Below are 24,751 nucleotides of genomic sequence, written 5' to 3' on the forward strand. Positions count from 1 at the left end.
CTTAATATTTTCAATACTTAATTCATATGGATGAATACATTCATGAGCATGTGATTTTGTTATTCTCAAGTAGTCAAGATGATATGGTCATTTAGACAACATGGGGAATCAACCTCACTTTGTCACTGTTTGATTTGACAACATTTGGACCTATCCCCTCTTTTGCTTTTCCTTTTTCTTTGAGTAAACTAAACAATTCATTTATTTGTGATAATCCAAACTTTCTCCCCTGCTGCCTTCTTTCTTTCAATCGTTCATTAAATTTGATATAATCCTGGGTCCCTGCATGGGACAGCATTCTTTGAAAATTTTCATATATTTTGAATTATTTTTTAAATTTGAAACACACATGGACATTTTCCTTCAGGTATACTTTAATAAAGGTTACTAACACTTATCGTTTAAAAAAAAATGTAGGGGGGTGGTTCATGGGGTTACTGGTATGTAACTCCATCTCTCTACCACTAGTTTTCTAGTCTGTAAACGGGGCTTAATACCAAGTTCATATGGACTTTAGGAGGATTAAAGAGAGGCACTTGGGTACTGCAGAGACAGAAAGATTGAAATGCTTTCTTCACTTAATAGTTCTTTGCTGCCAGAAAAATTCATTCACTTTCCTGAGCCTCAGTTTCCTTTTACATAAAGTGAAAATAACAACACACATTTTATAGATGAGAAGATTCAATAGGATGACAAATAATACACTTAAATGTTTTCTGAGAATGCAGAATTATTTAGATACTAGATAAAGAACAGTGTTTAAAAACATAAATTCAATTTCTTCAATAAGGTCTACTTATCTTGGGAGGTGTCTATTGGAGGGTGTGGAATTGTGTTTCCTCTCTCAACAATTTCTACTATGCCGAACATTTTAAATTTCTATATGCAATTGCTATGATGCTGTCTAAACAAAACTATTTTTAGAAAGAATAGTACTTTTAAAATACATTCTTTAAATCAAGCAACAATACAAATCAATACAAATTTAAATCTAGAAATTTTATCCCAAGGAAATGTTAAATTTGAAACAGTATTCTATTATCTCTATGACCCCTGGTAGTTTCTGTAGCAGGGAAGACAACAGAAGAATAGAATCATAAAAAAGAAAAAAAGATGAATACACAAAAGACAGTAGAGAAAGCCTGAGTTATAATGTGATATAAAGTCATAAAATGAAAAGAATAGGTTGCTGCTAATATTAACTCAGCTAATACATACCAGGCTGACTCCTAAGGTTCATGGCTATTACCATATAACTACAGATTAAAAAACATTTTGCCCAAAACTCATTTCCTGCAAACTCCCTCAAAACATCTATGAAGATCCTATCTAGTGAGCGAAACTCTTTCTATCACGGTTGTGAATATATAAGCCCGGGAGCTTTATGCTTATCATGAACAAATTTGATGCATTAAGTGATCTCAGATCATTCAATTTGTGACCCACACAGAGGTTTGAAAAGTAACTGAGTACAAAATTGCTAAATACATTTCAATTTAGGCTAAGTAAGAGCTTGTAAAAAGAAAAATGGCTAAAAAAAATTATGTAATTAGTGCAGCTCTCCTAAGGAGAGATATAATTATAATAATCATAAATCATTTTTCCCTCATAACTGTAAATAGAGAACAAAGGGAAACTGACAGACTCTCTTTAACAGTTTTCGTTCTGGTGATAAAAGGTTTTTTGACATGGGTTACTGTCACCCATGACTGTCAGTTTGGAGAAAGTGGGGGAAGAAAAAATATCTTGTTTTAATTTCTGAGGAAAAAATCATTTTTTAGTAATTGTCACTAATATTATTTGATAAGAGTGAACTTTTCACACTTCTGATCACTCTCAGTCTGCTGTTGAAGATGGGTGAATGAAGAAGAAATGTCTTTGAACTCTGTGTAGCCCATATTCTAATCCTAACAATGAGCTGTTTTAGGAACAGACTTTGACAAACTTAGGTTTGATTGATTGACTGATTGATTGATTGGTTGATTGATTTTCTCCTTCTACTGTAGGGATCTGCAAGGAAAAAAAGCCATTGGTACAACTGATCCTACATCATGTTGAGCCACTTTTTGATTTCATTGTAAAACAAGAAACATTTTAGAAACTTTGTTTGGCTTATAAATATATCTGTGTATAGGCACAGTTACTTGAAAGCAGATGCTTCATATTTGGGGAGAATTTGGTCTTTTGGAGCCATCTACAAAACTGTAATTTTTGATATTTTTCTTTCAAATATTTTCAGGTTGCTTACATTGATGATACAATTTTTGTTTACTAGAGGAGTTGCAGATCCGAGCCACAGTTCTGTGGAGCCATGGAAGAAACTAAACAATGAGATGCCCTGGTTTTAGTGGTAAAGGTGGGCAAGCAAGCAGCAAGTGGACCACGGCCACTGTGCCAGGGACTAGGGTGCCTTGCCTGGGAACCCTGAGACTCCCCTCCCCCATGAATTCACAGAAGCCCCACAGTTTTTCCCTCATGTTGTCTGCACCCTCCCCAACTTCTTTTTTTCAGATAGAAATGGATCCAGCTTAAGGTCATGAACTATGATGGTATTCTCTAGACAATCTTTTGCTTTTTCTAATACAAGAGACAGATGCTTCTGGTTCTATCTTACTACATTCTTATTCTTCCTGTTTTGGATATGTGCCCAGCCTTCCTGTTACCATGAACCCAGGGCCAAAAGAAATTCAGAAGCACTGACCGTGACATTATTTGAGGACTTATGAAATGCCAAAAGGTGCCAACCTCCTAACTTCATGTTAATATTTATTTAATTTCATGATAATTGAACACTTGGAGCTGAAGGCTTTCTAAACTGAACATATGAATATTGGATTAGGGAGAAAACAGGAGGAGAGAAAATCAATTGGAGATTTTTTTTTTTTTTTTTACCGAGACAATTCCTTAAAATTATGTGAAATCATTGTTTAACTTACCATATTGAATTAAGTTTAATTTGAATTATAATTTTCTTAGTTGCTTTTTTTGTTTAATTTTTTTTCTGACAAAATATTTGGTGGAGAGTTGTGACGAAAACCAGATCAGATATTCCTTTATTTATTTTATTTTTATTTTTTGTAGATCCATAATAGTTGTACATATTTAGGGGTAAATGTGACATTTTGATACAAGTATATAATGTGTAATGATCAAATCTGGGTAATTGGGATATCCATCAGCTCAACCATTTATCATTTCTTTGTGCTGGAAACATTCAGATCTCCTCTTTTAGTTATTTTGAAATATACAATAAATTACTACTAACTATAGTTACCCTATTGTGCTACTTAACATTAGATCTTATTCCTTCTGTCTAACTGTATTTTTGTACCCGTTAATCAATCCTTCCTTGTCCCCCGCTCCACATTACCCTTTTCAGCCTCTGGTAGCCACCATTCTATTCACTACCTTCATGAGATCAATTTTTTATTTCCCACATGAGTGAGAATAAGCAACACTTGTCTTTCTGTGCCCGGCTTATTTCACTTAAAGTCATGTCTTCTAGTTCCATCCATGTTGTTGCAAATGAAGGATTTCATTCATTTGTATGGCAGAATATCATTCCACTGTGTATATGTACCACATTTTCTTTTCATTTATCTGTTGATGGACTCTTAGGTTGATTCCATATCTTGACTATTGTGAATAGTGCTGTGATAAACATGGGCATGCAGATACCTTTTTGACATGCTGACTTCCTTTTTTTTTTTTTTTCCTTTGGACATATACCCAGCAGTGGAATGGATGATTCTATTGTTAGTTTTTTGAGAAATCGCCATAGTCTTCCATAGTGGCTGATTAATTTATAGCCACCAACAGTATATGAGCATTTCCCTCTCTCTGCATCCATAGCAGCATTTATTTTCTGTCTTTTTGATAATAGCCATTTAACTGGGGTGAGGTGGTATATCATTGTGGTTTATATTTGCATTCCCCTGATGATTTGTGATGTTGAGAATGTTTTCATATACTTGTCATTTGTATATCTTCTTCTTAGAAATATCTATTCAGATCTTTTGCCCGTTCTTTAATTGAATTATTGTTTTATTGCTATTGAGTTGTTTTAGTTCCTTATATATTCTAGTTATTAAGCCCTCGTCAGATGGATAGTTTGCAAATATTATATCCCATTTTGTGGGTTGTCTCTTCACTTTGTTGTTGTTTCCTTTGCTGTACAGAAGCTATTTAGCTTGATGAAATCCTACTTGTCAACTTTTCCTTTCTTTGCCTTTGCTTTTGAGGTATTAATCAAGAAATTTCCTTGCTGAGACTAATGTCCTGAAGCATTTCCCCAGTGTCTTCTTCTAGATGTGTCATAGTTTCAGGTCTTACATTTAAGCCTTTAATCCATTTCGATTTGATTTTTGTATATGGTGAGAGATAAGGGTCTAGTTTCATTCTACTATGTGGATATTGAGTTTTCCCAGAACTATTTATTGAAGAGACTGTTCATTTCCCAATACTTATTTCTGGTACTTTTGTCCAAAATGAGTTGACTGTAAATGCATGGGTTAACTTCTGGGTTTCCTATTCTGTTCCATTGGTCTATGTGTCAGTTTTTCTGCCAGTGCTGTGCTCTTTTGGCTACTATAGCTTCATAGTATAATTTGAAATCAGGTAGTGAAATGCCTACAACTTTTCTGTTTGTTTTGTTTTGTTGTATTTAGGATTGTTTTGGCTATTCTGGGTCTTTTTAGGTCCCATATAAATTTTATAATTTTTTTTGAGAATGTCATTGGCTTTTTGGTAGGGATTGCACTGAATCCGTAGATTGATTTGGGTACTATGAACATTTTAACAATATTGATTCTTCTAATTTGTGAACATGGAATATCTTTCTATTTTTTGTGTGTCTTCAATTTCTTTCATCATTGGTATATGGTTTTGATTGTAGATATCTTTCACCTCTTTGGTTAAATTTATTCCTAGGTATTTTTTTCTTTTGTAGCTATTATGAATGGGATTGCTTTCTTGATTTCTTTTTCAGATTGTTCACTGTTGGCATGTAGAAATGCTTCTAATTTTTGCATATTGATTTTATAGCCTGTAAACTCACTGAATTTGTTTATCAATTCTAATAGTTTTTTGATGAATTATTTAGGCTTTTCTACATTTAAGATCAATTGTCTATAAACAAGGACAATTTGACCTCTGCATTTCCAAATTGGATGGACTTTATTTCTATCTCTTTTCTTATTGCTCTGGCTAGAACTTTCAGTACTATATTAAATGAAAGTGGTAAAAGTGAACATCATTGTCACATAATGAAATATCAATGACATTCTTCACACATTTATTATTGTACAGTTCTGAAGGCCAGGAGTCTGAAATGGTTATTATGGGGTAAAAATAAAGGTGTTGTCTGCATTCCTTCTGAAGGCTCTAGAGAATACATTTCCTAGCCTTTTCTAGCTTCTGGAATTTGCCTGCATTATTTGGCTCATGGCCACTTCTTCTATCTCCAAAGTCAGCAGTGTAGCACCTTCAAATCTCCTTCTTTTTCTCTGAATCTGGGTCTGTCATTATATCTTCTCCCCTTCCTCTGAGTTTCCTGCCTCCCTATTTTATTCATTTAGACTTTTGTCCTTGTAATCCCCTCATCTCAGATTTTTAACTTAAGCAGATATGAAATGGTTTTTTTTTTTTTTTTTTTTTTTTTTTTTTTTTTTTTTTTTTTTTTTTTGCCATGGTAAGTAACATATTCACAGGTGCTGGGGATTAGGATGTGGACATCTTTCGGAGCCATTATTCTGTGTACCATGGTATAAATAGCACTAAAAGGTACATTTATTTTCCCTACAGTAGAAAGCAGAAGTAGTTTTAGTTGAACAACAGTTAGGGTTCCACCACATATGTATTCTATATTTTCAAGCAATTTAATGGACTTTTTATATCTTAAAGATAAATAGTCATAGTTTTTATAGGTTTGTCCTAAAGTCTGAAGAATTTCTAATATAATGAAATCATATTACATGAAGGTTGAGTTCTAAATTCATACATAATGTCAAATCATTGCATAATCAAAATTATTCTTTGAAAGATTGAAATATTCCTGAAAATGTAGTATTTTTATTTTTAATTGCATTTTGGCTACAGTTTCTTCCCCTCTCTCCACCACACACAGTAGGAGCCAAAGCCTAGAAGAATAATAGAATAAATTAAGAAATTCTAACACTTCATGTTTGTTTTATTTGTATGATTATTGGGTTTTCTGAGTATTTGACATGAATTTACATAAGTTAAAGATGCCTATAACGGATTCCACTTTTGTTTACAGAATCTGGAATTTGAATCCAGCACACTAAATGTGAGTCCTTGTCCTGTCACTGATTATCTGCAAAATCTAGACTATTAAAATAGATGTATATATACACACACACATATACGCATAAAGTTTATTGAGAAATAATTTATATTCCATATTTACCCATTTTAACTGAATTATAAAATTCAATTATCTTTTGATATTAAATACAGTTTTGCCACCATTAACACAATGTAATTTTAAATATTTTTATTAACATCCAAAATTCTTTCTTGCAATTTGCAGCCACTTCTTTTCTCATCCCCAGTCTCAGGAGATCACTAACTTACTTTTAATCATTATAGACTTGATCCTTTTATATGAATGGAGTCTTGTAGTATGTAGTCTTGTATGTCTAGCTTCTATCACTTAGCACAGATATATTTTAGATGCATTCCTGTTTTAGCTGTATCACTAATTTATTTTACTTGAATAGTATTCCATTTTATGATATATCAAATTTTGTTTATCTAACTACTAAGAAATAGAAATTTGAGTTGTTTTCAACTTTTGACTATTATGAATAATGTTTCTGTAGACATTTATATGCAAGCCTTTGTCTGGACATGTTTTCACTTTCTTGGGTAGATTTCTAGGAGTGGAAATAAAGGGTCATGATACAATTATATTTAACTTTTTAAAGACATTGCCAAAATATTTTTTTAAAACACTTGTACCATTTTATATTTCTACCAGCAGTGTTATAAAGGGTATCAATTTATCCACATCATTGACAACATTGTTACTGTCTTTATTATAGTAATTCTAGTGGATGTTAAATGGTATATTATTGTGGTCTTAATTTGCGTTTCCTAGATGACTAATAATGTTGAGATCTTTTCATGTGTTTATGAGCCCTTCCTATATCTTTTTTAGTGAAGTACCTATTTGAATATTTTCACCATTTTAACTTGGGTACTTTTTAATAATAATTATAAATTATTGCATCATCTTAGCAAGTGGTAGGATCTAATATTAGTCTTACTAATAAGATGTAGCACCTAACTTTTAACTTGAGACCTGATACCTGACCTGCAATTAAGCTGATTTTTCCCATTATATTTTAGTCTTCTTGTTTTGTTTTGTTTGTTGAGATGGAGTCTCACTCTGTCATCCAGGCTAGAGTGCAGTGGTGCCATTTTGGATCACTGAAACTCCGCCTCCCAGGTTCAAGCGATTCTCCTGCCTCAGCCTCCCAAGTAGCTGAAATTACAGGTGCATGCCACCATGCCTGGCTAATGTTTGTATTTTTAGTAGAGATGGGGTTTCACCATGTTGACCAGGCTGGTCTTGAACTCCTGACCTCAAGTGATCCTCCTGCCCCAGTCTCTCAGAGTGCTGGGATTATAGGCGTGAGTCACTATGCCTGGCCGGCGTTATATTCCAGTCTTGTCCAGTTCTTGTTTCCTGAGTGTTAATTCCCTGGTTCTCTTGTGTTATTGGAGCACTACTCACACTTGTTTAACTGGGACCCTGAAAACTTTCATGGCATTTTAATGACATACTTAGTGACATTCTTAGTGACAGACAGATACATGATCCCGAACCAGAGCAACCTACCCTCCTAACTCCAGTTACCTTGGGTTGGCAAGACTATATTTATTTCTAACCACTTGAGAAGTTAGAAGCATCCTCCTGGTTCTCACCCCTCTGTGAATCACGTTTGTGTAATCCTCCCCTCTCTAGCCACTGTGCCTCTGGGCTGCCATGCTGCTTTCAGTTTCTTTTTTCTTCTCCACAAAGGAATGTTATACTTTGGCCATAAGAACTGTATGAAACTACAAAGGGTGTTCAAAGGAAGAAAAATTCGTATTCTGTTCAGGGGATCAAGCATAACTTCATGGATTTAATAAAGTTTAAAAACAAGACTGAAGACTAAATACTGTGCATTCTACAAGGCCCCGTAAGCTCTCTGACTCTCCTCTAGAGTTTATACAAAACCAGCCCTCCAGTTTTCTACCTCCACCACAGAGTAAGTAATGAACCATGTTCCATGATGTAGTTCACATTTTGTAATCCCAAATGTTCCCGCTTGCCCAGCACTCGACCTTTCTTGTGCTTCTGTGTTCAACTTAAATGGGAGGCAATATACAATAGTGATCATGAGCGTGAATTCTGGGTCCAGTTTGCCTGGGATCAAACACTGGGAAAATTACTACATCTTTCTTTGTCTCTGAATCTTTATCTATACAATGGGAATAATAATAGCATGCATTTCATAAGTTAGTTTTGAGGATTATGAATTAATACATGCAAAGTATAAGAACAGCTCCTGGCACATAATGAGACCTGTGAAGATGTTAAGCCATTTTTTTCTTCTTACTGATCCTCACACCTAATATCTGGTACTGTTTGCCTGGTAATAAATTTTGCTTCATTCTCTGTTGCTGAGAATTTCTATCATTAACTGAACTGCCTCTGGCCATGCTGAATAGATAGCCTATGTAATATCACCTGGCCCCTGGGATTACAAAGGGAAACATCATACAGTTGTTAACTGAAGTGAAGCACTGAAATAAACAGGCTTGAACCTCTGCAAAATACTATTCCTTTTTTTTTTTTTTAACCTTGAGCAACTAACTCAACCTCTCTAGTTTTATACTTTATGGAGTGATTATAGATATAAACAGATGTCTCATATAGAATATGAACATAGTAATGTGCTCAACACAAGTTATCTGTGGCTACTATTATCATCACCACTATTACCAAACCACCACTTTGGTGCCACTTCCAATATAAGCAGCAATCAGATGGCGAGCCCTAGTCTCATAGGGCTCTAGACATGTAGAACAACTACAAACACAGAAGTTCATTTATACAGGAGGAAGAAATTAAATGAGAAAAGGAATAAGGTTGGTAATAAGACCAAAAGGTAACTGTTGATCCAATTTGATAAGTCCAATTTAGCTAGACATAGGGACCTGTGGGAGAAATGTATCAAATAAACCTTAATACATTTTTTTAGTCTGAAAACTAAAATGATAGAACTTATGCTTTAGGAATATAAACGTGGCAGTAAAGAAAAAAATGTCATGTTGAGGGGAGGCAAGGGAATAAGATGTAGACAGCAGTTGGAAGCTATTGGAGTGGGAAGGCAAGGTGAAACTAGATCATTCACTAGATGCTTGACTGTCAAGAGAGAAAGTACGGAGATACATGTACCTGTAGAAGCGATATTGCAGAGGAAACATGACTGGTCTGATAAATGAATATTTGTGTCATAGGGGGAAAAAAAATAAAAAGCAAACATGACCATGAGTTTTTGAGTTAAATACTAGAAAGATAGAAACAGGACAGTTAAATTGAGGAGTAATTGTGAATAGATACACTATAAGTGAGGTTCCTAGGCATAAATAAAAGAACATAGACTTTGAATATTTTTTGGTAGGGTAATAAGTTGCTTAAAATATCTCAGCTTCAAGATTCCTTGGATGTCAAATGGGACCAATGACAATTGCCTTGCCAGATAATATAGGAAACTAAATTAAGAAGGAAAAAACATATTTAGGTACAGCACCTACTACAGAATTCAAAACAAAGTAGAGATACCATAAATGGTAACCATTTCAAGCTTCATTCTTGTCATGATAACTTCTGTGCAATTTTAACTAAAAGGGGTATCTAAATGCAAAGGTTGAGCATGCATTGTAGTAGAATGGGAGACAGGTTGGAACTAGATCTGTGGATCTTCAGTTGATGGCATAAAGCCATGATAGCTGAGGAGCTATCCACTCACACAAGAAGGAAGTGTGGCACAGCATTCTGGAGCACAAGTTCTATAATCAAACTCCTGGATTAGAACTTCGTGTTTCCAGTTATTAACTCTGACTTTGGACAAGTTATGCAATCTCTCTGCCTCTGTTTTTTTTAATCAGGTAAACGAAATTAGTGACAGACTCTATAAAATATAAAATTATTGCATGTATGAAATATTATTATGAATGTAAAACATTCAGAAAATAGTGCCTGATCCTCATTAGATGTTTAATAAATTAGTTATTATTGTCATCTTAGTTGTCAAATATCTATTATAACTCTCTTTATAAGTCATCGATAGAGAAAATTTTATGAAGATGAACTTTTACTATAGTAGAGAAAGGGAAGAAAATTGCAAAGGAATGTGAAGAAACAATCTGCTAAGTGGATCCAGGATATGTCACAGAGGTCAGAGGAAGAGTGAATCTAATAAAGTAGGGAGTGAAGTTTTCTGACTAAACATTTCAGTGTAATTAAAGCCTGATGATACATTGTGAGACATATGTGACAGGCAGAATAATGGCTCTTCAAAGATGTCCACATTCTAATCCCTAGCATCTGGAAGTATTTTACCTTACATGGTTACAGGGACTTCGTAGATATGAATTAACTAAGTATCTTGAGATGGGGAAATTATCCTGGATTATCTGGGTGGAAGCAGGGTTCTTATAAAGGAGATGTAAGAGGATTAAAGACAGGGGAGAAGATGATATGACAAGAAAAACAAAGGGAGAAAAGGTGATGTTATGTGGGGCCATGAGCCAAGAAATGCAGGCAGCCCCTAGAAACCAGAAAAGGCAAGACAATGGATTCTCCCCTAGAGTCTCCAGAAGGAATCAATCCTGCTAACTCTATTCTAACTTTGTAAAACTCATTTTGGACTTCTCTTCTCCCAAGCTGTAAGACAATAAATTTATGTGCTTGAAGTCACTAAGTTTATGATAATTTGTGACAGTAGCAACAGGAAACTAGTACAAAATACAAATTATGAGATCAGTAGTGATTTTAAAAGTAGTAGATTTGGAGAAGTCATGACTACAAAAGCCAAGAGATAAAAGGTTAAGAACATAATAGTATGTGAGAGAATGGTGCAAAGGAATCATCTGGAGACAGTCTATGACAGCTTTCCTTCTTTTGAGCACCAAGTTTAATTCATTGTATAACTCTCATGTGCTCATGTTCTCATATGCAAAGCACTCCATTGCAAAGCTGTAGGATATAATTTTGTCTTTAAGAAGTTCACACTCCCAGGTAGAAGTGATTAAAATGTAGTGAAGCCATTCTTTTTGTCATAATAAAAAGACAAAAGAAAAACACACTGGTTCTTTCTGACTGGGGAAAGGAGAGGTTTGGAAAGACTTCACAATAGAAATATCTTACAATTTGTGACTTAAAAGTAGAAGTATCTGAGAATAAGCTCTGGAAGCAGAGTACTGGAGGCTTTACAAACAAACGAGTTGTGAACAGCACAAGAATATTGTGGAGTTGGCGAATTACATTGCATAAGTGTAAATTAGAGTGCATGAAGGGTAAACACTAAAATTAGGATAACACACTGACTTTAATAGAGAATTTCCAAAGTCTATTCTTGATATATCTACTGCTCTTCATCTCTACTGCTCCCTTCCACCCCTATTTCAAGCATCATTATCAGTCATAACACTTGTTCAGTAGAAACTAGTGCCCATCCTGTGCTAATTCCGCCCTTCTATTTTATTTCCTTTTTCACTTAACATTCCCACCTTTTTTTTTTCCTTATACTCATTTTACTTACCATCCCTTGTACCTAGAACATCTAGGACCCTGATGCCTGCATGGTTTGGCCTACTTGTCAATTATGTCTCAGTTTATAAGAGGGGTCTTCCTTGGCTACTGTTTCCAAAGTAGCCTCCTCAGACACACCATATCTTATTTACATCTTGGCATTCATGATGATCTGAAATTATCTTGTTCATTTACTTACTAGATTGTCTATATCATCTCACTTCCAACTCCTGCTAAAATCTAAGCTTCTTGAATGTGTGTGTCCTTAACCTTGTTCACTGTTCTACCTCTAGTGACTGGGTTGGTGCCTGAGACATATTGTGAACTCAGAGCATATTTACTGAATGTGTTACGGAGGCTCTTGAATGCCCTGGAATGTGGTATAAAAGTTGCAGTTTCAAATATTGTCAGTCATTCACTATATGGACCACCTTTGGAAAGTTAATGTCCTTGAGTCATGTTTTCTTGATACATAAAATGAAAACTCTAATACCTACTTTGTAGGGCTCTAATGAAGATCAGTAAGGATGCAGCCAAAGCATCTAACATAGTGACTAATCCATACTAAGCACTTGATAATGTATGCTATTATTATTATTATTTCTGTTAGACAATGGGAGATGTTCATAGAAGAAGGCCATGAAGTAGTTAAATTTTCAAAGATCAAAGAGTCAGTAAATGACAAGATGAATCAAAGAGAGGTGTAGCTCAGAAAGAAAGATGATTCTGTATGTGTACTTTTGTGTGACCCTAGAAATACCTTGACCTATTACATATAATGTAAATTTCGACTAAAGAGAGGAATTAAGTTCTTATGGCTTGTTATTATTTGTAGATTTCTGATGGCCACTGTTATGAACAAGGAACAGAATTTATACCACTTGTCCTAGTCTCTTTTGTGCTACTATAACATAATACCTGACACTGGGTAACTTATAATAAACAGAAATTTACTTGGTTCATGATTCTGGAAGCTGGGAAGTCCAAGATTGTAGGGACAGCATCTGGTGAGGGCCTTGATGCTGCATAATCCAATACTGGATTGTAGAAGGGCAAGAGAGGGTGCAAAGGAACAAAGGATTGAACTCATAGCCTCAAATCCTTTATAATCAGCATTGATTCTTTCATGAAGGTGGCATCCTTATGACATAAACACCTCCAATTAGGTCAGTTGTCAAAACACAGTTGCATTGGGATTCAGTTTTTAACATTTTTTTTAGGGGATAAATTCAAACCATAGTACCACCATCCCTAACCAAATCTTGAAATAATATTTGTCATAATACAAGATTCTAGGGAAATAGTACATAGTGAAGTAGACTTGCCAATATAGAACAAATAAGTATAGTAGAATAAGCAGCTGCTAAAGTTGATGGTTTCTAAAATTTTTAAAGTAAATACAAAGTTAGTGAATGCCATTCCAAATAAAATTATAAATTATATCAATAATAATTTGCTTACATTTATGTAATTAAAACACTCCTATGGCATTACAAAAACTGGTGGACTGAACATAGCATATTAACAAAAGTCTCATTTTCTTCATACTCATTTCACTCTGTGCCTGCCATGGAGAAAGTGTGGCACACAATAATTAATATTTAAAATGAAAGCAAGACAGGTTTTCTTCAATTTAAGTAAAATTAATATATGAAAGAATATTAATTTATGAAATTTATATATTCGAGGGGCTTCCAAAGAAAACTTTGGCTGTACTAAATGACTCACTGCCATATTTCTGTTTATTCAGAATTTGATTCTAAAACACAATGTTCAGACCTAAGGGAGTTGTTACTCTTACTTCACTTGATATTGATTAGAAACCAATTTAATGATTGTATTCAGTTTGGGGAGTCATATTTAACCTGATCCCGTATTATTACATGTTACTAATATCCTGAAAAGCATTCAAAGAAAGAAAAAGGGCATAGTAATAGAAATCTTGAAACTATGTGTAATAACTAAATTGAGAAACTATGGATTTTTAATATAAAGTAAGAAAAATGCAGATGTGGTGGAAGTTACTAGGTTTAGGGGGTTAAGATGGTTGGTTGGTTTGTGAGATGGCAGCAGTTTCCAAATGGTTGTACTGTGAAAGGAATTATGTGTCATGCATGCAGTTCTACAGGACAGAATTAGGATGACCCACAGGGCACCTATGTGGGTCAATGTATGAATAGACATTGCAAAAACTAAGACCAAATCCTTCTTAAACAATGACGTCCATCTTAAACTGATGTTGAGGTGACAGTGGAATTGCTTATATCATCTACAGAGTTCCTTCAGTATATGGAGATAAGAAAAAGATGAATAGAAAAAAAAAAAAGATAAAGATAAAGTAACTTCCATTCAGTACATATGGGGGACAGAAGTTTGTCAACATAAAGAACAAGACAAACATTTTGATTATAAAATCCTTTGCAAATTTCTGTGTCTTCCTGGTAAGTTCCTGATAAGTTAATATTATTCATTTATACTGATGTCATTCTCAACAAGTTGTTCAGGTAAAACTTTAATCTTGCTTTCATTGCATTGGGTGTTTACTGCTGTCATATCTTACTTCCTGCTGTAGAAAAATTAGCTGATTTTTTCTCTCTTTTATCCACTATACTGTAAAATCTGTGTGGATTGAGGAAGTGTTTCCTTTGTCTCTGAATCTCCTATCCCAAGCACAGTGACTGTAACATAGACAATGCTTAATAGATCCTTGTTGGTTTTAATCAAATCCTCAAATTCTCCCTATGTTATTATTCAGATGCCTGAAACTACACTATGGAAATGTATGCTTCATATTTTTAGTTGCTGTCTGCAGATGTTGATATCTGAAAAAAATGCAAATTCTTATGATAATTTGTAAATTTTTTCATTGTAATAAGAGCCATTGCTTATTGAATGTCAACTATGTGTCAGGTAATCTCTTTATATATTTATTACATTGAATTCCCACAAAAACAAAGTACATATTAACTGGCAGACAAGAGAAGTGGAGATGCTAAGAAGTTAAGTGACTTATCTGAAGTCACCCATCTGAAAGTGGCACCTGACCCAAGTTATTTCTGATTCCAAAAACATGAGCATTTGAATATAACACAATTTTAAAATGTTTTAATAATTTATTATGAAAGAATTCAAATGCACAGAGAAGTTGCGAGTATAGTATAGTGACCTCCGATATCCTTGAATCCAGTTTCCCTGTTAACATCTCAATGCATTGGCTCCATGGTATTTCCTTTTTTTCCTCCCCTTTTCTTCCCTCCCCTCCCTTCCTTTCTATACTTCTCTCTTCTTCACACACACATATATACATACACACACACATGTGTGTGTATGTTATTTATATACACATATATACCCATTATTAGTAGTCTTTTTCTGGACAATTTGAGTGAGGAATGAAAATCTTCTAATAATTTCATTCCACCTAGAATAAAATCTAATATCCTCATCATGGAGATGGAATAAGTATGGGATGGTGCTCATGAAATTTTATAACAATCAGCTACAAATTACTGTTCTAATTACTTTTTCCTTTGCTAAATCTACTCTGGCCATCCTTGCTGTTCCTCCCACCTCCAGGCCTCTATATTTGTTCTGCCTGACTGTAATATTTTCCCCTAAATATCCTTGGGATTCACTTGAGCATTTTATTCAGGTTTCTTTCTTGTCCACCTTATTTAAAACAGCAATCCACTATATTTCTTCACATTACTTTGTCACTTTCTGACCCTAGGATATATATCTATTGATTCTTTTTTCATTTTACTTTAAGTTCTGGGATACATGTGCAGAATGTGCAGGTTTGTTACATAGGTGTATATGTGCCATGGTGATTTGCTGCTCCTATCAACCCATCATCTAGGCTTTAAGCCCTGCATGAACTAGGTATTTGTCCTAATGCTCTCCCTCCCCTTGTCCCCTACCCCAGACAGGCCCTGGTGTGTTATGTTCCACTCCCTATGTCCATGTGTTCTCATTGTCCAACTGCCACTTATGAGTGAAAACATGTGGTGTTTGTTTTTCTGTTCCCATGTTAGTCTGTTGAGGATGATGGTTTCCAGCTTCAACCATGACCCTGCAAAGGACATGAACTCATTCTGTTTTATGGCTGCATAGTATTCCATAATGTATATGTGCCACATTTTCTTTTCCAGTCTATCATTGATGGACATTTGGGTTGGTTCCAAGTCTTTGCTATTGTAAATAGTGCTGCAATAAACATATGTGTACATGTGTCTTTATAGTAGAATGATTTATAATCCTTTGGTTATATACCCAGCAAAAAGTCAGAAAACACCAGATGCTGGTGAGGCTATGGAGAAATAGGAACACTTTTACTCTGTTGGTGGGAGTGTAAATTAGATCAACCATCGTGGAAGACAGTGTGGCGATTCTTCAAGAATTCTTTATTTCTTTATTTATTGAAATTTATGGCTGGGTGGGGCAGCTCATGCCTGTAATCCCAGCACTTTCGGAGGCCGAGGCAGGCAGATCACGAGGTCAAGAGATCGAGACTAACCCTGTCTCTACTAAAAATATAAAAATTAGCTGGGTGTGGTGGCACGTGCCTGTAGTCCCAGCTACTCAGAAGACTGAGGCAGATGTATCGCTTGAACCCAGGAGGCAGAGCATGCCATGAGCCGAGATTGTGCCACTGCACTCCAGCCTGGGGACAGAGTGAGGTTCCATCTCAAAAAAAAAAAAAAAAAAAAAAAAAAATCATTACGTTTAATGTGGGCAAGTCATTTTCTCTATTAGATACCATTGTATTCCCAGTGCCTAGAACAGTGTCTGAGCCATAGTTGGTGCTCAATAAATATTTGTTCAATTAAAAAAGGAATGAAGTGATACACAGATTATTTCATTGTATTAATGGCCTTATAGCCCATATTAGATTGTAAAACCTTGTAGATTATCTATGTCTTTTATCTTTTCGTTATTGCAGGACTTGCTACAGTGCCTAGCATATGAAAGGTACTGAAGAAGTAAGATGATGAATAAACAAATGAGTAAGAACAAAATAGGAGCTTACACAGTCCTACAGCTCTAAGTTACTGACTCTCATTCCAGTGCTCTTCCTGGTAGCCAGCACGATTTTCTTTCCTGTGTAATTATGTACCTTCATTTTTCGAAAGCTAGCCTAAATTTATTTGCAAAATCGATTTGCTACTGAAATAATAAGTCAAACTTTTCTTTTCTGCAAGCCTACCACATTTCATCTATGTAGGCTAAAAAAAGTTTTGATTTGAAAACAGTAATAGTACCTTGAAACACTTATAAAGACTAAATAGTACCTTCATTTTAGTATTTAATAAGGAACAAAAATAAATATTAAGTATTAAATAAGTATTAAGTATTAATACAAATTAATAAGTATTAAATAAGCAACAAAAATAACCTCTGTAGCATTTGTTTTACAGTGATGACAATGAGGAATAATATCCAAATACCTGTGAGGTCTGATACCACTAACATGTTAATTTGTTGCCAATGAGTATTTAAAATGTCATACAAGGGAGAGAGGATAATCATAGGGCGCCTAGAAATCAGTTTGAGATTCTTGATCTGATGCTTTTTTTACTCTTGGGCAAATCATCTTGATGTCTTTCTGTCTGGTACCACAAATGCTTCCTCTCCTTCTACCTGGCCTATACTCAAGTCTCAATCATATCTCTTCTTTTGGGACACAGGACGAGATTTTCTCTGGTCTTCTGTTTCCCCATTTCTAAAATAATAACATATTACCAGTTCAGAAGTTCCTAATGGGGACAAAATGAGAGGTCATATGCCAAGTGTATCAAGCACACAGTAAGTATTGTATTATGTTTGTTTCTGTTCCCTCTTCTCCTCTAGGACACAGTAGAACGAAAGCAGTAGTATTGAAAGCCACTGGAAATAATATTTAAATAAAAAATGGCCTGGTTTCCAGCTGTAATACTCTCAAGAATTCTCATCCTCTATGTAAAATAGATAACAAAATGATAAGAATATCAGAATAGCCAACTCCAACTTTTTCCAATGCACCCCGAACCTGCCCCCTTCTTACTCCTTATATTACCTATCCAGTTACTAAGACCACGAGTTGCTTAAACTAGAAATCTAAGAGGCATTTGACTTCTGAGCCTTCTTCATCAATGAGATTGTTAGTTAACAAATTCTGTCTATTTTACCCAGAAATGTCTCTGTAATTCATCTCCCTTCCTAAGCCCACACTGCTCTTTCCTCAGTTGAACAAATCAGCATGCTTACTTACCAGCTTGGCCTTCCTCCTTCTAATCTTAACTCCTCCAATTCATTTGTTTCAACTGTAAATGCTTTTCAAGATCTGACTGTGTTTTTGCTTGTAGTAATGGATTCTTGCTGAATAGTGGATAAATTTTAAAATAAAATAAAATGCAAACTTTTAACCTATAATTTTCAATTCTTAAAGATCTGGTCTTAACCTGTGTATGTGGTCCTGTTTTCCACCGCCCCTCTCTATGTTCCATATACCATATTCCAATTACAACTGATTTCTCTGAACCCACTGCACGCCCTCACATGCTCTTCACCTCTGTCTTTACATCTTACTTCCTGTCTGATCAGTCTCAAGTAGCATTTCAGACATTATCACATCACTCTATTTCCTTCATCTCACGTATCTCTAACTGATGTTTTCTTATTTGCTTGACTTATCCCCTTCTGCCATAGTATAAACCCCATAAGAGCCATGATCTTGTCTTGTTCGATCATTTAATCCTAGTGTAATATTATGGAATATATATTTGACTTTCATCCCCCATTTTCTGGCACACAGCTCCTAAAACCCTTGAAATCTCCTGAATGATAAGTGTCCTTTATATGCTAATGAGAGGACTTTTGGCTGGCAGTCTCTAGACAGCCTCAGGATAGGAGCTGGTAACCAGAAATATCAAGGCATAGAGAATTGGGTTGTTCAACACAATCCCCCACCTTCCAGGAGCAGAGAGGGCCTGAAAGTTGAGTTAGATCACCTATGGCCCATAATTTAAGCAATCTCGTGAATGTAAGGAAACCTCCATAAAAATATACCACGACAGAGCTTCTGGATTTCTGAACCTGTAGAGGTGCCTGGACTGTGGCTTGCCCAGAGAGGGCATGAAAGTTCCTCGTCCCTTCCCACATGTCTTACTCTATGCATCTCTTCTATCTGGTAGTTCATCTGCATCCTTGGTAACACTCTTTATAACAAGTGGGTAAACATAAGTGTTTTCCTGAGTTCTGGGGGCCTCTCTAGCAAGTTAATTGAATTATGGGAACCCTTGATTTATAGCCAGTTGGTCAAAGTATAGGTGACAACCAACTATTTGCAATTAGCATCTGAAGTGGGTTTCAGTCTTATGGAACTGTGCCTTCAACCTGTGAGATCTGTTGCTATCTCAGGTACACAGTGTCAGAATTTAATTGAACTAGAGGACATCCAGTTAGTATCTACTGGAAAATTGCTCAGTGTGTGGGAAACACAGACACATACAGACACACACACACCATACATATCTGGTGTCAGAAGTGTTGTATTGAGTGAAAGTATAAAAAAAAAAACAAAAAAAAAAAAACCAAAAAAACAGCTTTATGTCCTATTTTTAGGCCAGCTGTCTACACAATTACTGGAAAATAAAATGCTTTGAATTGTGTGTGTAACAAATGACTGAAGAACAGCCCCTCTGGCTAACTACCTTTATTTCCTCATATTGGTCAACTAATATCCATATTTTATTTCTCACTGTAATTGATTATGGAAGGGTATGGCAGAGATTACTGGTGCTCACCAATATTCATGTCCGTTTTTTCTTGGACATATAGCTAGACTAATATATCCCAGCCTCCTTCACAGTTAGAATGCTCATGTGACAATATGTGACTGGAGAACAATCATGAAGATCTGTGTAGGGTAGAACCACAAGATAAAAGAAGTCTGGGCCCCTGAATGACTGATGAGGGTAAAGCCTCTATTCCCTATCCAGCACTCATGTTAGACTGTGATTTGAGTGGGAAACTTTTATTTCATTAAGTTGTTGAGGTTGAGGAGTTATTTGTAATAGCAGTTAGCCTATCCTGACTAACACAAATAGTTTAGTGAAAGCACATGACACCTCTTACCCCTCCCCCACCAAACTATGAGCTCCTAAAGGCAAGGGACATGGCTGATTCAAATTTTGCATCCTCAGTTTCTAGTGTAATCCCTGATACATATGGTGTGCCGTGAATTAATTATTAATTTCAATGATATACTTTTCCAAATTCTAAGGTATCATTTACTCTCAAATGACACCAAAGATCCTCTATCCGCTAAACAGTTTTTTCTTAACCAAACTGAAATAAAAAGGAAATTTCTAGTATCTGTGTGATGCAATGGAAAAGAACGACAGCATGGAGACCAGATAGTCCCAGTCTCAAAGGCTGGCTCTAGGACTTTATCGGTCATTTTGAGCAAGTAATTTTACCTCTGTGAATCTCAATTTCTTCCTCTGTACATGGGGATAGTAATTATTATGAAGGCTAGAAATAACATACGGAAATCACATACAAGTGTCTGAGAAGCATGCTTATCACAAATAGTATGGATAATTAATATTTTCATAATTACAAGGCAAAAGTCTATATTTCTCCACAGAAACTGTGGAACAACGTGTGGCAGCCTTCTTTAGTAGAATACTTGAGAAGGTAGTTAGTACTGATAACATTTCTTGCATGGGAGGGAAGCATTGGCCATGGTCTTATGCTTGTGAGGACTTGGGTGGCATATGCCTTGATTGAAGGAACCTGACAGTGCTCAAAATCATCGCAGACACCCGAGGGCTTTGCCAAGAGCTTAGACCATTTGCAAGCGGCAGAGACTGACCCAGGTACTGAGAATAAAACAGACAGCAAACCAGAGACTTGAGAATCATAAGAACTAAGAAGTAACAGCAGCAATTCCCCAGTTATTCTTTAAAATTATCTGGTATTGCATTTGTTATTTGTAAGTGGATATTTTGCAGAAAACTAACAGCAAATCCAGCCCTTGGTGGTATGATTTTTAAGCTGGAGCTTTCTCTAGAGAGATTTATTTAGAGCAAGCCTTTGAATCATTTAAAAGCAAACCAGGCAAATCCTCACGTATTTTCCCCCAGGAAATTACCTCATTTCTAAAGGGAAGATCGGATGATACTCCACAGCCAATATTGACTTACTGAAGATGTTATCAAATCCTCTGCCTTTCCTCATAATGATATGAGAAGATAAAGACATGTTTCACTATTGAGTCTTCAAAGGAAGCAGAAAAAGTATAATTCATAATTTTAACTTAAGGTAGGAAATCGGAAGCTGACCTAGAATTGGCTTCAGTGTACTACGATAATCTATGGCCCAGCCCTCAGGAAAGTATGAACATTGGTTCCTACCTGGAGTGTGAGCCCTTAATTTTAAGACAACCCCAGAAAAATTCTGGATGAAGCAATGACTGTAACAATGGTACTAATTGCTTGATCATCACTTGCTTATGGTAAATAACTTCCCAGTTTAAAAAGCATTTGCACAGACATTATTTATTTTAATCTTCTCAGAGGAATACTGCTGGACATCATGGGAATTTCATACAATGACTGTCACATCCATCAGAGTACTGAGGGTATGAAGTCTAAAGAAGTAGAAGATGGTGGTGAACAAGGACCACCTCTCTGCCTGATTTGTATTCTGCCTAGGATGTGCCTTCATAATTGTATGTGTGAAATCCAGAGTCAAGAGAGATAAAGATACATACTTCTAAGTCCCAGGCAATGTCTAGTCTTTTGTCGATCTGAACTAAGTGAGAGGACTTGGATTTGGGAAGAGTATACATAATTCGACACTCCTTCTAGAATTTTAGGTTTCTAGATTCTGGGAAATACAACTTAGTATAGTATTAGTTTCATTTTATTATTAAGAAAACAGAAAATAAAGAAATTTAAAACATGATTAAGAATTAAAAAGAAAAAGTTACAAAGGAGACCTAAATGACCTTGTTCCACAAGGGAATCCTGTTAATCTTGGGAGATAGGGGTAGTATAAGTGTAATCAGTCCTCACCTTTCATAGTACAATTTAATAAAAATGTCTGAAATTTGTAACTGAAGAATTACCAGTATGCTTATTTTACCTGGTGATGTGGAATTAATGACAAGAAGTAATAAGAGAAATTATTAATACAGTTAAAGCGGTCCCTTCTAAGCAGTAGGACTAGGTATGGGGAGACAGTTTTTAAAAATTATTTAAAATTTAAAAACTTAAAAAAAATGAATGATAAAAATATGAAGTTAAATCACAATGTATTAGAAAGAGCCTTGGGTGTGGTATCCTGTGCTTATCAAAATGACTTCAGGAACATAATCTATGCTCTCCAAAATTCACATTAAAAAATCTGTAACACATTGAATATTCTTATCTGTATAATAGTCGTACCATTTTTTTACCTTTTCTATTTCATAGGGTCGAACTTTACTGTAAAAATTTATACAGGGAACATGGACAATTTCTTTCGGCATTATAAGGCACTCGAGATATAATCATAGCCCTACTAATATACTTATCATGATTATTAGATCATGTGGTACAATATACAAGATAAATGTCTGCATCTATTGTATTAGCTAGAATTGAAAGGCATCTTGTCTGTCGACCTCAAAAAGGCACTAGAATAGAAGGATATATTGCTGTGTCATGTTCCCCTGGCAATTGCGATCTCTAGTTTTTCTACTGCTCTGAGGAGCAAAAGATACACATATTTCATCGTCTTTTTACCATAAGAACTTGTGATGAAAACTATGCCCCAAGCATACGGGTTAATGTGGGGAAAATCACATCCATATATGGCACTTTTGAATTTATATCCTAACATTAAAATATTGGCTATGTGAACCTGTGTGGAAGACTTGGGTGTGAAGAGGTGATCCATTTCCAGCAGAACGTCTATGTGACTTTAAAGAATAACAGGTTGACCTTTAGTGGCATGCAGTTTTATATTCACTTCAGTTAAAAATAAAAATTTGTACATTTATAGGTAAAAGATTTCATCATGCTAATGGTCCTCAGGGAAGCCATGAGATGACTAAAACCTTTTTTCTTTCTTTTTTCTGTTTCAGGGTAACTGCTAAAAGAGATCTTACTAGGGATCAGGACCTTATGTGTTAAAATTTCTAACATTGTCTTTGCCATAATTTGGCATCCCTTATGTGGTAAGTTGGGGTTACAAGAAACTTGAACACATACACTAAATGTACTGCTGGGCCCATGTTTTTACCTACATTTCTGCCTCTAGTTTGCTCACTTCCCAACCATCTTCGACTGAATTGGCAGAGTCCATCTTAAACAAATATCTGACCCTGTCTCTTTACTACTTCAGTTTGTTAGATGGAGTCATGCAGCTTTCAGGATGAATGTATAATCCTCAGCAAGTTACACAAAATCTGCCATGACCCAGCTTTTCTCTGACTGTCCAGACCAACATCTTCTTACAACTACTTTTAATGTGCCAGACACTATGCTAAGCTCTTTATGTTGTTCTCTTCTCAACTACCACTTGTCCTTGAAGGTAACCTAGATGTTACCCAAACTTCTCTCCTGCAACCTCACATATTCTGGATCAAGTTTTCTTCCTCTAAGCTTTGATGGGACCTTGGGCATTTATCTATGATGGCATTTCCACATTGGCCAGAAATCGTCTGTGTTCCAGTGTGGGAAACCTGCCTTCTTCTAGGAGAGTTAATGTGACATAAAGAAGGAATATTGACCCTGGAACTAGTCTAACTAGGTTCAAATCATGACTCCACCTTCTGCCATCTAAGAGGCCTTGTGCATGTTGCTCAACTTTTCTGTGCCTCAGTGTCCTTATCTGTAAAATAAGAATAATCAAAGTACCTACCTAAGTAGTGCAAGTACTACTTAGTTATGTTAATTTTTGTTAAATAATTACAAAGACATCTGGGCACATAGAAGTTTCTCAGTGTGAGTTGGGCTAACGAATTTGACTGCCTATGACAGGGAAGCCTGATTAACAGAATAAATTAATTCATTTAGATCTTATTTTCTGCACTGATAACAAAAAATGAGGGTAATGGATTCTAAAAGAGTTGTGAATACTTCTGCGTAAGGAATAAATGGACTTCATAGTACCTCATCTAGACCTCTCACAGCACGTACTACTTTCCACCTCATAGTTTTCTAGTGTTCCTGTTTTGCACCTTCCAAGAGGAAGTTCAGCTCACGTCTTCATTTGCATCTTTCTTAGTAATTAATAGATACCTGCTGTACAGCAAAAACTGAAGTATTTGCTAAATGAAAACACACAAACAAATCTGCAAGGAATCAAAAGCAGCAGCAAGTCTGATACTATACAAGGGTTAACTGGATTTGTTCTCCTTCAAATTGGGTTCTGTGACCATGAACTACTGCTAATATCTTCAGAAATAAGAAACCTTGTAATGGTAAAATATAACTTCATAAACTTCTATTACAATCCTAGATACTATAAAAATCAAAATATATTCCCACTCTCTAAAATCTTAATTTAACAGAACAGTTAAGCACTCAGCGAGTATTTATAGACTTCATTGCCTTATGGTAGAGATTTGGTGGTAAATATTCAGAATTAGACATTTGCTCTCAAGGAATTTACAAGTGTTTAATGTCATTCTTCTCCCTTAACCACACTTTAAATATATTTTTATGATCCATCAAAAAAACCCTGTTCTAATATCAAATGATACATTCCACTTGTCTGTATACAATATATTTTGTGCAATTCATCTCACAGAGAAGAGCTTACTTTTTTATTAAATTTTTACAGTTCACTAAATATCAGAAACCTTATATGTAATCAGATATTTTAAAAGCATGCACTGACAAGCTTGTACATAAAATTAAAAAAATTAAACCAACTAAAATGTCTAATTAT

The 24,751-nt window shown here is 35.3% G+C and overlaps 1 long non-coding RNA gene across 1 annotated transcript in view; it reads right to left on the reverse strand.

Annotated features, from left to right (window-relative positions):
- The window catches only part of LOC135967082 (uncharacterized), a 1,183,085-nt gene that overhangs the window by 174,756 nt on the left and 983,578 nt on the right, over positions 1-24,751 (reverse strand). The window lies entirely within an intron of this gene.

This window comes from Macaca fascicularis, chromosome 14 (assembly GCF_037993035.2).
Source record: "Macaca fascicularis isolate 582-1 chromosome 14, T2T-MFA8v1.1".
Classification (NCBI taxonomy): Eukaryota; Metazoa; Chordata; class Mammalia; order Primates; family Cercopithecidae; genus Macaca; species Macaca fascicularis.